Genomic DNA, 12,683 nt, shown 5'->3' with positions numbered 1-12,683 from the left:
AAATGCCATCAGAAGGGAAGATGTTAATTTTTCTGACCGATTAATGGATATGAAGAAATCTCTGAGTCGCTGGCTTACCAGAGACCTCACTATTTTTGGTAGAGTTACTCTATCTAAAACAGAAGGTATTTCCAAAGTAATTTATCCATGTCATTCCCTGTATGTTTCTTCTGGTAATATTAAGAAAGCCAACTCAATTATTTTCCAATTCCTGTGGAAAAATAAAACCCATTATATTAAGAAATCACAGCTAGTTAAAGAGTATGATATGGGTGGTATCAAAGCCTTGGACTTTGAATCAATGTTTGGAACCTTTAAGATTAACTGGTTGAAAACATATCTATCACAACCAGATTCTATGTGGTTTCACATACCTAGGCATCTATTTAAAAAAGTAGGGGGGCTTGATTTTCTTTTGCAATGTGATTTTGAGGTGACCAAAATTCCGGTTAAATTATCAAAATTCCACAAACAAATTCTCCAATATTGGAAAATGATATTCACCCATAACTTTTCTCCGCATGGATCCACCTTATGGAACAACAGGGTCATTATAATCAATAGGAAATCATTGTTCAGGTTTGATTGGTATGAAAAGGGCATTGTGTTTGTGAATGATGTTATAGATGATAATGGTAACTTTTTGGAATATAAAGCTTTCTTAGACAAATATAATTTAAACTGCACATATAGAGAATACAATAAGATTTGTAAAGCAATACCTGTACCTTTATTACAGTTAATTCAGAACACATTGTTATATACAACAAGACCCTTACCAACTTTACCAAATATAGTTATTAATGATTGTACTTTAGTTGACAAAAAATGTAATAATAAATATATTAATGATGCTTTAAAATCTAAATTGTTTTTTGATTATAACAGAGGATTGTGTGTACAGATTCCAAATATGGCTGCATTGTCCATAGAAAAAAAACATTTTAAATTCATTAAATGGCCCATTTTCCCAAAAGTCAAGGAGACTCACTTTAAAATAATATATAAAATATATCCGGTTGCTGACTTTCTTAGAAAAAGATTTAAATTTGATGTAGACCCTTGTGTATTTTGTGAGATGGCTGATGAGACTCTGGAACACCTATTTTTTTTTTGCCCCGTGTCCAACAGCTTTTGGTCCGAGCTACATAATTGGCTGTCACTTAAGATTGATAATATCCCTACTCTCATCTTGCCACACATCCTCTTTTATATGGATAATGTAGATTCATCAGTATCAGATTTAGTCAATATGATTATTCTTATGGGTAAATATCATATTCATTGCAGTAAGTGGAGATGTTCTAAGCCTTCCTTTGTTTGGTTTATAAATGATTTTAAATTGTTTTTTACCTCACTGAAAAAGATCAAATCTACTAAAATCGCAAGAATAATGTGTAGAGACATATCTAGGAAATTACTTTTTTGATTAATCTCCCCTTGTGTGCCGCTCCAAAAGTTATTTTTATTTTCTTTAGCCTTTTTTGCTTTTGACTTGTGTATTTTGAAATAGCTCCCCCCTTTTTTGGTTTGTTTTTATTGTTTTCTGCTTGGTTAATACTTTTGTATATTGACAACATTTGTATATACCCATGTATATTTTCCTTTCCCTACAAGAGTTTGTATGTTGATATTTTTGTAAAAAAAAAAAAAAAAAAAAAAAAAAAAAGTACTCCTCGCTGCAGACTGTAGCGCGGTGACGTCACGTATATACAATACGTCACGTACGTATGTCACGTATGTGTTACCACGCTTGCGCCATATCGCGGTGACAGCGCATGCGCGGTTACGTCACGTGTTTTGACGTCCCGCGAAACGCATGCGCAAATTTGACATAATATATTTTTTTAAATGTTAATGTATTAAAAAAAACTCTAAAGTAATAATGAAAGCAGCAAAAAGGAGTACAGTGCACATCCATAGTTTTAACTATGCCTGATTTAAGGTAAACTTTCAGAGTATATATTGTGTAATATCTGTGTAATATTTTATTTAAAGTTTATTTTCACATTCTGTTGCACTTCACTTTGTAAATTACAAAATTACTGTAAACATTGATGGCACCTTATATATTATTTTAATCATTCCCCTTTAATAGTTAATAATTTTTATTTTTTTTGTGCATTATATAGGCTATCATAAAACATTTATTCCAATAAAGTAGTTTGAAGTTAAACCAACTACATAGCGTACATTGTCAATCTCTGTATCCAATATTATTCATGCCAACTCAAAAAACCAAACTCATAACAGTGATAACTTTTATTTCAAAACAAGTGTACAAATACAGATAATTACATACATCTGTACACAGACAGACACACACACACACAGACACACACACACACACACACAAGCACAAAGACAGACACGAGCACAGAGACAGACAGACAGACACACACACACACACACACAGAGAGACAGACAGACACAGAGACAGACAGACACACACACACAGACAGAGACAGACACACACACACACACACACACACACACACACACACACACACACACACACACACACACACACACACACACACACACACACACACACACACCTACTCAGCTTGAAATTCCCCTCCATCATTGAAAAAACAATCAACTGAGCAATAGCCCTCCACATTCTTATCAGAATAAAATCCACACAGGACCCCCCTTCTCCCATTACCCACACACCCAGGTGGGCAGTCCTTGTATTGTGCATCGCAGTGCCAGCACAGAGTCATCGAGTACGCCACCTGGAACTCTTGCTTGTATTGTCTGGAAAATGCACTCCAGTTCACAACACCTAATTTAGATAAAATACAGAACAAACAATATTGAATAATTTTAAAGAAAGGCATTAAACATAGTACAGAGTCATACAAGTTTTTTTTTTATTTTTATTTTTTTATATTTAAACAAAGTTATTGGCTTCGTCTGTAAATTACCTAAGAGACATTTCTTAACAACATAAACTAGTAAAAAAAATAGTTTGTCAAAACAAACTTAGGTTGGCTTGAGAAAGCCTATCCTGAAAGTTTGAAATAGTTTTAAAAGCTTGAAGTTTTGAAGGCAATACAGTCTATCAGACACAGACAGAGAGACAGATAGACATGACAGATAGATAGATCGATAGAGAGACAGATAGATAGGAAGAACAGACAGATAGATGGATAGATCGCACAGACAGATAGAAATAGATGGACGGAAAGACAGACTTTCTCAAGTACCTTTTGCAGTACTCACAACTTAGATTTAAAGAACTTACTGTCAAGCCATACAAAGTGGGCCACTTCTCTGAATTTGGGCTTGCTGACAACGTCCTTGAAAACCTTGCACGTCATTGAAAGTCTCCAGAAAGCCACATCGCCGTCGTCTGTGACAACTCCCATCAGGATCCGCCAGAGGATGTCAGATGGCATCTGTCCAAAGTAGCCAACAAACAGTCCAAAATGTAACTTTACATACGACTTATTAAAAAGGGTAACTGATAGATTGACAGGAGTTTATGATGTGCTTACCTTGGTCAAGTAATCAACAGGCAGGGGGGTTTCCATCACCTCTAAATTGGAGAGTAAGAATAAGAGTAGCATCATTTTAAAACCCTGTTATTTGTACTGTTCAAGAATTAAAGTGGGAACCAATACCTGCTCTCTCTACTCTCCTCTTTTTCCGGAGTTCTTTTCTTTCAGTGTCTGATCTTCAAATGTTTAAAATATAAAGTCTCATGAATTAAGTTTGTTCTTAATGACAACCCCAAGACCAGGATTGAAATCCACTTGTTAAGATTGATACATGTAAATAATTTATTAGCAATCTATAAACACTTATTTATTTTAAACTGCTACGTTTATGTTCACAGATATGTTGGCAACATTTTACATACAGTACACAACTTGATCTAACTTACTTCAAAGGATAGTTACTCAGCAGAAACATGCACCACCATCTTCTTATTGTTAGCATGTCACTCAGTAAAACAGAGCACTGATTAGCAATTGCTAACTAAGGATTTCAAAAAAATAAAATAAAATAAAGGCTTACTTCATTGAAATCAAAACGCCCCTCCATTACAATGTAGAGAGCATACTACAATATGAATTAAAGCACATCAGATCAGACATTAAAGAAATGTACAACAGTATACTAAAATGTTTGTTAATACAATCAACAAAAAACTAAATGAAAAATCTTTCAGATGTAGGGCATTTATTATACTTTCTGGTATGACTTGAGTTACAATGACTTACCATCAACACAAACACTCCACAGTTATTGGAATTTTGTTGTCTGGGAATGTCCTGAAAATGAAATAATAATAATAATAATAATGATGATGAAGTTAATACATCAAAAGCTGGCAGGCCTGTAATGCTTAGAATGGTTGCTGGCTGCTTACTGTAATGTCGTCACAGCTGTACTCCCTCCATGGCCCAGGATTTACATGTTCTGCTAGTTGTCTGCGAAGTGTAATAAAACAAAGAAAGAAAGTTAAGACAAACTTATATGGGTGCTTGACAAAGCTAGACCTGAAAGTGTAAACCAATTTTGAAAGCTCTGATATTCTTACAGGGCCTAAAGCCAGACAGAACATTGAATACACACACAAAATATCTGAATGAATCCATCAAGCAAGAAAATGGAACCTAAAAGCAACACAAAATGGGGATATGGTTTAAAACAGAACTACCATAACCCCGAACTCATGAACTCTGAACATTTCATTCGTAAGACCTGTAACTGTTCATGAAACGGCAATCACTGAAGCCACGTCCGTAGAGTGAATCAAGCCAAAAGATCTCCCTCTTTTTTGGCTTCATGATCTAAAACAGTGTAACTTTGACATAAACTGTCAAGTGCTAACACTTTGCTTTACATTTTCAATGTATGAAAAAACTAAGCAGAATTTTCTGATTATTTGAACATTAAAAATAATTATTTTGAGACCTACACAGATCATCCAATGATTTCCAGTCCAGGAAGACAGCAGAATGAAGTCATGCCTTGCTAGATTTTCCTTAATAAAACAACACAAAATTAGATATAACATTTAGAATTTAAATATTTTTAAAATGGCTTCATACTGCCTCAGTTACAAAACCTTACAATGAGACTCACATGAACATTAGACATTGGGTCAGCACACAAGGGTGGCAACCAAGTCACGGTCACATACGAAGTAAAGACATGGACCATTATGCCCTGTTAAGTAAAAGTGCAACAATTAAAAAAGGAACCACATTCCTATTTTACACACATTATGCATACAGAATATTTGATCAAAGTAATTATTTGCATTACCTGAAGGTCAGCAATATCCTTCAAAACTGAAAGACAGGCATTCAAAATCTGTTAACGTTAAAAGAAATGCATTTAAAATCTGTTAACATTCAGGGACATATTTATTAGACCCCATACTACTGTACTGTATGGGTTAAATGTTAAAATACAGTATGCTTAATGCTGCTTCTCACTGTTGCTTCAACACAATGAAGGTATCCTAAAGCAAGGAAATCCTTCCTTGTGAGGACTGTGTTTCCAACAGAAGGCAAAAACTCCCTTGATGGTCTCGTCTCCATCAAGGCATAGTTTAGCTATAAAAAGGAAAGTGAAGAACACAATATGTATCTCTTTTTTGTTGTTGTCTTAAAACAATAATAGAAACCTAACAGTAATAAAAAAAACTAACTAACCTGGTTCAGCTGGACTGTACTGGGTGACTGTTTCCAGCATACCTTGTTTGGTTGCACATGTCGCAAAGCAGTAATACCCACCGTGGAACACTTAAGGACTGAGGAGCACAGAAAAGTGGGAATAAATGGATTAAAAAAATATCTGGTTTAACATCAAATTACAATTTATTTTTAAAAAATACATGCTTACATTGGTCGTCTTTTTTTGTTTTGTCTCCTGAGGGTTTCTCGTCAATTTGAACAGGTTCTGGAGGTGTGCCTTTAGAAAGAGTGAAAGTTGATGCATTATATACTTTTATATAAGGATTGAGGAGCACATAAAAGTGGGAATAAATTGATTAAAAAAAAACCCATCTGGTTTAACATCAAAAAAAAAAAAAAAAAATTTAAAGTACATGCTTACATTGGTCGTCTCTTTGTGTTTTGTCTCCAGAGGGTTTCTCGTCAATTTGAACAGGTTCTGGAGGTGTGCCTTTAAAAGATGGAATAAAAGTTGATGCATTATATATGAAGTAATGCTCTAACACAAAACATAGTAATAAGAGAAATCTTACCTACAATAACCTGACCATTATCATTCAAGGTCAGCTGATCATTTGGTGACACAATTTTTCTGAGGTTTTCTTTCACACTTTCATTTTGTGATTTGTTGTAGAGGTGGATTATGTTGCGCATTAAGAAAACATTTGCTGAAGGTGTGAGCATGTTCATGAAGTAATTATTCTTCCGCATGCCAGCAAAGAGTTGTTCAGCGGTTTGGGTATTTCACCATCCACTTAGTTCTGGGACTAAGTCAACTCTTCTGAGGACATCTTTTGGGTCTTTTGTGTTACACTCGTGAAAGCGGTCGTACAGAACATAATGCTCAGAAGACCCAGTTAAAGGATGGCAGGTGGGATCCTTTTCCACCTGTTTGACTTTTAACCAGGGCAAATTCACTGTCAACTTGCTATCTTTAGCCAGCTGAATATTTTCAGCGCTTGGCTCTGCAAGTCTGCCTTCATGAGGACTAAAAGGTAAAGTCTCTGGGTCCCGGAGGTTAGTGTGTGTTGCTAGTCCTCTGGCAAAATCATATATCGACACATTAGGTAAGTGCTTCCATGACAAGAGCAAATCAGCAAAGTCTCTTGGAGACTCTGCTCTAATGTTAAATTTTATTGAGTAAACTACTCCACAGGGACAAGTAATTACTGCCCATCCACCTAAAAAAATTAATAATTAGTATAATGTTCAATTAAGTGTTAGGTAGTTGAAACTTCAACTTTTAGAAATATAACTGTTGTTTGAAATGTTTCATGTTGTAAAGGCTTGTATCAAGCATACTGCACCCTTTATTGCTATCCATCTATTGTAATGAATACAACATTAAATCAATGATACATAATAATATATATAATAATATAACTTACCAGAAGCACCCCATATTTGTTGGAACACTTTGTCATATGAGGAGCGGTTTTGCATCTCATCTCTTAACCTTAACACAAGGTCCATCTTAGATCCTTTCGACTCCAAACCACACTCTTTGCAGAGTTTCCGTATGGCTTCAACCTACACCATCATTGACATAAATAAAGAGCATCGACTACTACTTTATTAAACAGTATTATCTAGGATCTCACCTTCATCTTGAAGAGCTCATCTCCAAGTCGTTCTTCTTTATATGAAGATCAAGCATGTCACACGGCTTGGTTTTCTGAATTTTTGCAAATTCAGTGTTCAACACCATTTCAGATTTCCTTGTGTTGCCACCAATCCATGGAGCCCAACAATCGTAACTTGGAGGAACTACGAAGGGGTTTTTCCTGCCACCTTGCATTTATAAAGTGTCTCCATATTAACAACCACATTGTGCAGCACACAAGTTAACAAGCAACACTATTAATAACAAAAACAATGAATCCACCATAATAATAATGAAAATAACAACTTACTTTGAAGAAATCCCCGTCCAACCATCTCTTGTGTCACTAGCTCCCAGAAGGACACACTGTTGGTGTGTCCCTCAAAGTCATCAGGGGGAGATTTTATTTCACTGACTGAAAAGACACAAATGGAATTCATGAGAAAAACTAGCATAAAGATATAATTTCTAGGTGATGTACAGTGAAGTAACTTACAAGGAACACTGAATACTCCTTTTTTGTGGAGGTCCATGATTACCACTTTAGGGTAGTATCCACAGTTGATGCAGGAGTACATGTAATCATGGTTTGTCAGCGCTTCAAAGTGAATGTAAGCATGAAGCACAGTGTCATGGCTGGGAAATTTGGCATTTTCAGTGGCTTCAAGCAGGCTCAGGATTCTGCTAACAGCAGTGTGATTCTACAAGAACAAATCAAACATTTTAAAGGCAAATTGGAATCTTAAGGTTAAAGGATTTCAAATGCAATACATTTAATGTTTCTAATTTCAATAATTTATTTCAGCAGCATTATCAGTACTATAATGGGTAACATACCTGAATAGCATTACGAAGAATCATGCATAAATGCAAAGAAATCAGCTTGTGGTCATTAAAATTATGGATCCCATCTGTGAACTCTTGATAACGAAACATCATTCTGCAATTGATGCAGACTTTGTAGTAGGTGGAAATCCCTTAAAAGAGAGGGTTTTGCTTTTCAAACTGCAGTTACTACCAACATTGTTATTTACAAAAAAAAAGATTTTACTTACCTTCCACAACTCCTGTGAAGGTCAAAATCTTCGCTCTGGATGTTATGAGAATCGGCTCGCTTAGCAACTGATTCCCCTTGCATTGTGAGCAGAAAGTCTCCTGTGGAATTAGGCTGCGTGGGAATTCACACTTAGGTTGAAGGCCATTGATCAGTTCCTTTGGAAGGTCTGCAGGAAGTCTTTTTTCTTTTAATAAATAAAACACCATTTTCTTTAAGCTTGCATCATTTGGTGGGTATTGTTGATCTTGTACATCTTCTGTTTGGTGCTGACAGCTCGGGACAGGATCAGTTCTTTCTGTGGTCCTTACTTTTCTAAAAAGGGACTTCTGAGTTTGAAATAAGTGCCACTTAGCAATTGATTTGTGCACACATGACTGTTTTGTCTTGTTACATGGGCAACTCCATGTGATTTTTTGGAGTCAAACACAACAATCACTCTTCCAAGCCGGCTCTAATAGGATGTTTTGGGTTCATACACTGAAATATATTTCTTGGAAGAGGGTCCAGCAATTGTCACCTCCACTGAGAGTGGCACACCTATAATACTTGCTGCCTTCTGCCTTTCAATACACTTCTTCTTTCTGTCTTCACCAAACCACTTTTGTTGCACCATCGCCATCAGTTCTTCTTCATTTAGAGTGATAGTGTCATCAGTGCTCCGAGGACAGAAAGCCAAGGATTTTATATGGTTGCATTCAAATGCCTTCAAACCACTTCGAAATGCAAAGTCAGTGTTTGTGTTACACTGGTCTACCTCACACATGATTCTGTGGTTTGCCCCCCATGCCCTCTTCTGCACATGTATTGGCAGTGAAGGACCAAAGAAAGATTTTTGAACAGCAAAAATACCATTCTCACTGTCAATGCACTGGCTAAGGAAGTGTCGTTCATTTGTAATTGTTTGTTTCACATCTGTATGTTTTCTTTGAATGTGGAGGCGTAGGTTCTTCTTGTTAAGTTCAATTCCACAGTGAATACATTTCACTCTGATTCGTTTTGAACCACTTGGGACATGATCTTTAGGAGACACAGACGTGTGTGGTCCACTTGGTAAAGGCTGAGGTTGCAGTTGAAGTAGGGGTGCTGTCTGAGCAGACCCTGAGGGTTGAGGTGTATGAATACTCAGAGAAGATGGAAGTGATGCTACCTTAAATACTTGAGGTTGAGACAGTGGAGTAAAGGATGTAGGAGACACAGACGTGTGTGGTCCGCTTGGTAAAGGCTGAGGTTGCAGTTGAAGTAGGGGTGCTGAGCAGACCCTGAGGGTTGAGGTGCATTACCAATCAGAACCGTTGGTGCTGCTGTTTTTTGCAGAGATTGAATCTTTTGTTTGCAATTTGAGAGGTGAATTTCTAATTGTGCTTTACGTAAAACAGTGGTGGAACAGTATGAGCAATGAAAATGTGAATTATCTCTGCATTAGGTTGCACCTGATGATAATGAAATCTAAAAAAGGTAAGCAAAACCATTGTAAGATGCAAATATAATAACAAAATAATATGTTGTATGGATGTTAAAGCACTTCACAAACCATCTTCCCGTATAGCTGTCTGCAGATGATGCTCCACATGTTTGACAACACTGTTAAAATCCTTTGGTTTGTAAACCCAGGTCTCACAGAATGGACAGTGATATTTGTCACAACATGAGCTGCATTGATTACTTGGTCCCACTTTATATTAAGTGGCCCTAATACCTGTGAACTTACATGGTTACTAGATATGTACTTAGTATGTAACTACAGTGTAAATACACATTGGTACATAGTATTTACAACTGTAATATTTGTGTAACTACACATATGTAACAACCCACGGAAAGGTATGTGTAAGTACAAATGTGTAACAGGACATTGGTAACAACACTTTTTCCACTACAGTAAGTACACATGTGTAACAGGCATTATGTAACTACATTTTGTAACAACAATATGTATTCACACAAGTTGTTCCACTTCCACACGCAGTCTTCCATACTGTAGTTACCAGTTAAGAACACACTGAAACCATGATGATTCCTATGTGTATACCATGTATTTACTATATGACCGGCAGGACTTATGTTGAATTACAGCTAAAGTTTTCCCTTGTGGTACCAGTGTTCTTACATGGTAATTCCTCAGGAACTCTGCACTTGATACAATGTGTTAAACTGTCATAACTTACATGTATTATGCAAAACCCAAACCTTTGTGCAACTGTACTAACAGTGTACTAACATGGTAAATCCTCAGGAACTGTCCACTTAATATAAAGTGTAAAACGGTCATAACTTACTGTGTATTATGCAAAACCCAAACCTGTGTGCAACTGTACTAACAGTGTACTAACATGGTAACTCCTCAGGAACTGTCCACTTAATATAAAGTGTAAAACGGTCATAACTTACTGTGTATTATGCAAAACCCAAACCTGTGTGCAACTGTACTAACAGTGTACTTACATGATAACTCCTCAGGAACTGTCCACTTAATATAAAGTGTAAAACGGTCATAACTTACTGTGTATTATGCAAAACCCAAACCTGTGTGCAACTGTACTAACAGTGTACTAACATGGTAACTCCTCGGGAACTGTCCACTTAATATAAAGTGTAAAACGGTCATAACTTACTGTGTATTATGCAAAACCCAAACCTGTGTGCAACTGTACTAACAGTGTACTAACATGGTAACTCCTCAGGAACTGTCCACTTAATATAAAGTGTAAAACGGTCATAACTTACTGTGTATTATGCAAAACCCAACCCTGTGCAACTGTACTAACAGTGTACTTACATGGTACAGTCACATGAGGGTCAATTTAAGATTTCCTTAAATACCTTTTTAAGAGTAACGAAAATGTATTGAATAAATCTAAAGGGAACTCAATACATTATTATGCTATCTAAATGATAAAAACAACTAAGGAGAATCACAAAGAATTTTATTTTAGCAAAATACAATGTTCAATAACTAACTTACAGTATATTCACTACATTCAGGAATGTAACTTTTACAGTACGATCTGATACTGAACAACAATTATTTTGCAATGGATGCAACAATCAACTACATGAATTAATTAATTTAAGTCTTTCTGCTCTATTTGAAAACATCTTTCAAGGCTTAATTTGTTTAAAGGCGAATTAAGACTTCTACATATCATTTTAAGACTCGCTGAAACCCGGTCATTTTGATAATATAACATCATAAAACATATCATTACTTGTTATTTTTAAATCTAAAACATTTATGACGCGCTCTATGGCATCTCACAATTAAAAGCCGTTAACACAAAAGCACAATTGTTAAAACAGCATAAATAATGCTTATTGACTTACTGCTATCGAATCCATCGCCGGAATTGATTGCAATGAATTGCGCGTGCGCACATGCGTATACTTTGCGCATGCACTTTATTGTGTCCGTCTGCCGTATAATATTCTAGAATTGCCGCCAAACTGCATTTTCCTGTTATCTCTGTAAAGCTGCTTTGAAACACTGTATTGTAAAAAGTGTGATAAATAAAGGTGACTTTATAAATGAGATTGTAGTAATGTCTTGTGTCTGACGACGTTCAGTTGGTCATTTAATGGTAATGAAATTACAGACATGTGACGTCGAGACTACACTGTCAGTTGATAAATCATGAAATTACCAGAAAGTACGAGTAAATGACGTAACTGGTGTGTAGTGTGTTGCTGGCGACGCTCCTTTTCTGTTACTCGTGAGGGAATGCGATTTACTCCCCAAAATAACGCTCATCATATTGTTAAATAAAGCATTGCAATGTTTCAAGAATGGATCATTTATTGTTCATAGCTCGTATAAAAACAGTTGAATTGACTGAACGGTTTTATTGATTTAAACACTTTAAATGTGTAAAAACTCGAACCTTTCTGCAGCGAATCACGACAGACGCGGGAGCGCGGCGCAGCCTGATGACGTCACACACCAGACCAAAATAAAAGTCCTGTTCACACGATGCGTTTTTCTTTTGCATCCAAGAAAATATTAATAACTGGCAATGAGAGAGTATGAGATTCTGTCTAATAGGCAAAACTGTAATGTTTGTGTGCAGAAACCATTTATATCAGATATTACAGTATTAATATGCAAATAGCTACAAATGTTGTTACAAGTTAAAAATACATGTTAAAACAGTGTATGAATTTAATAAAGAAAAGTTCATATTATGTGTCATTGTGGGATTGGCAATATGAGCAAAATCATATTTCAAGATGAGACATGTTAACAATAACACCAGGTGTGTAAATGCAGTTCTGTTCAGGTTTATTTAAAGTAAACTGGATTATATTACAATAATTGATCAAGTGTTTACAGTAT

General features: G+C 35.9%; 1 pseudogene; it reads right to left on the bottom strand.

Annotated features, from left to right (window-relative positions):
* Nucleotides 1–3,946: 3,946 nt before the first annotated feature.
* Nucleotides 3,947–9,632, bottom strand: LOC130070963 (uncharacterized; annotated as a pseudogene).
* Nucleotides 9,633–12,683: the final 3,051 nt, after the last annotated feature.

Source organism: Rhinichthys klamathensis, unplaced genomic scaffold, assembly GCF_029890125.1.
Source record: "Rhinichthys klamathensis goyatoka isolate OS25496 unplaced genomic scaffold, OSU_Roscu_1.1 h1tg000018l_1, whole genome shotgun sequence".
Taxonomy (NCBI): domain Eukaryota; kingdom Metazoa; phylum Chordata; class Actinopteri; order Cypriniformes; family Leuciscidae; genus Rhinichthys; species Rhinichthys klamathensis.
This window is presented reverse-complemented; position numbering and strand designations above follow the sequence as displayed.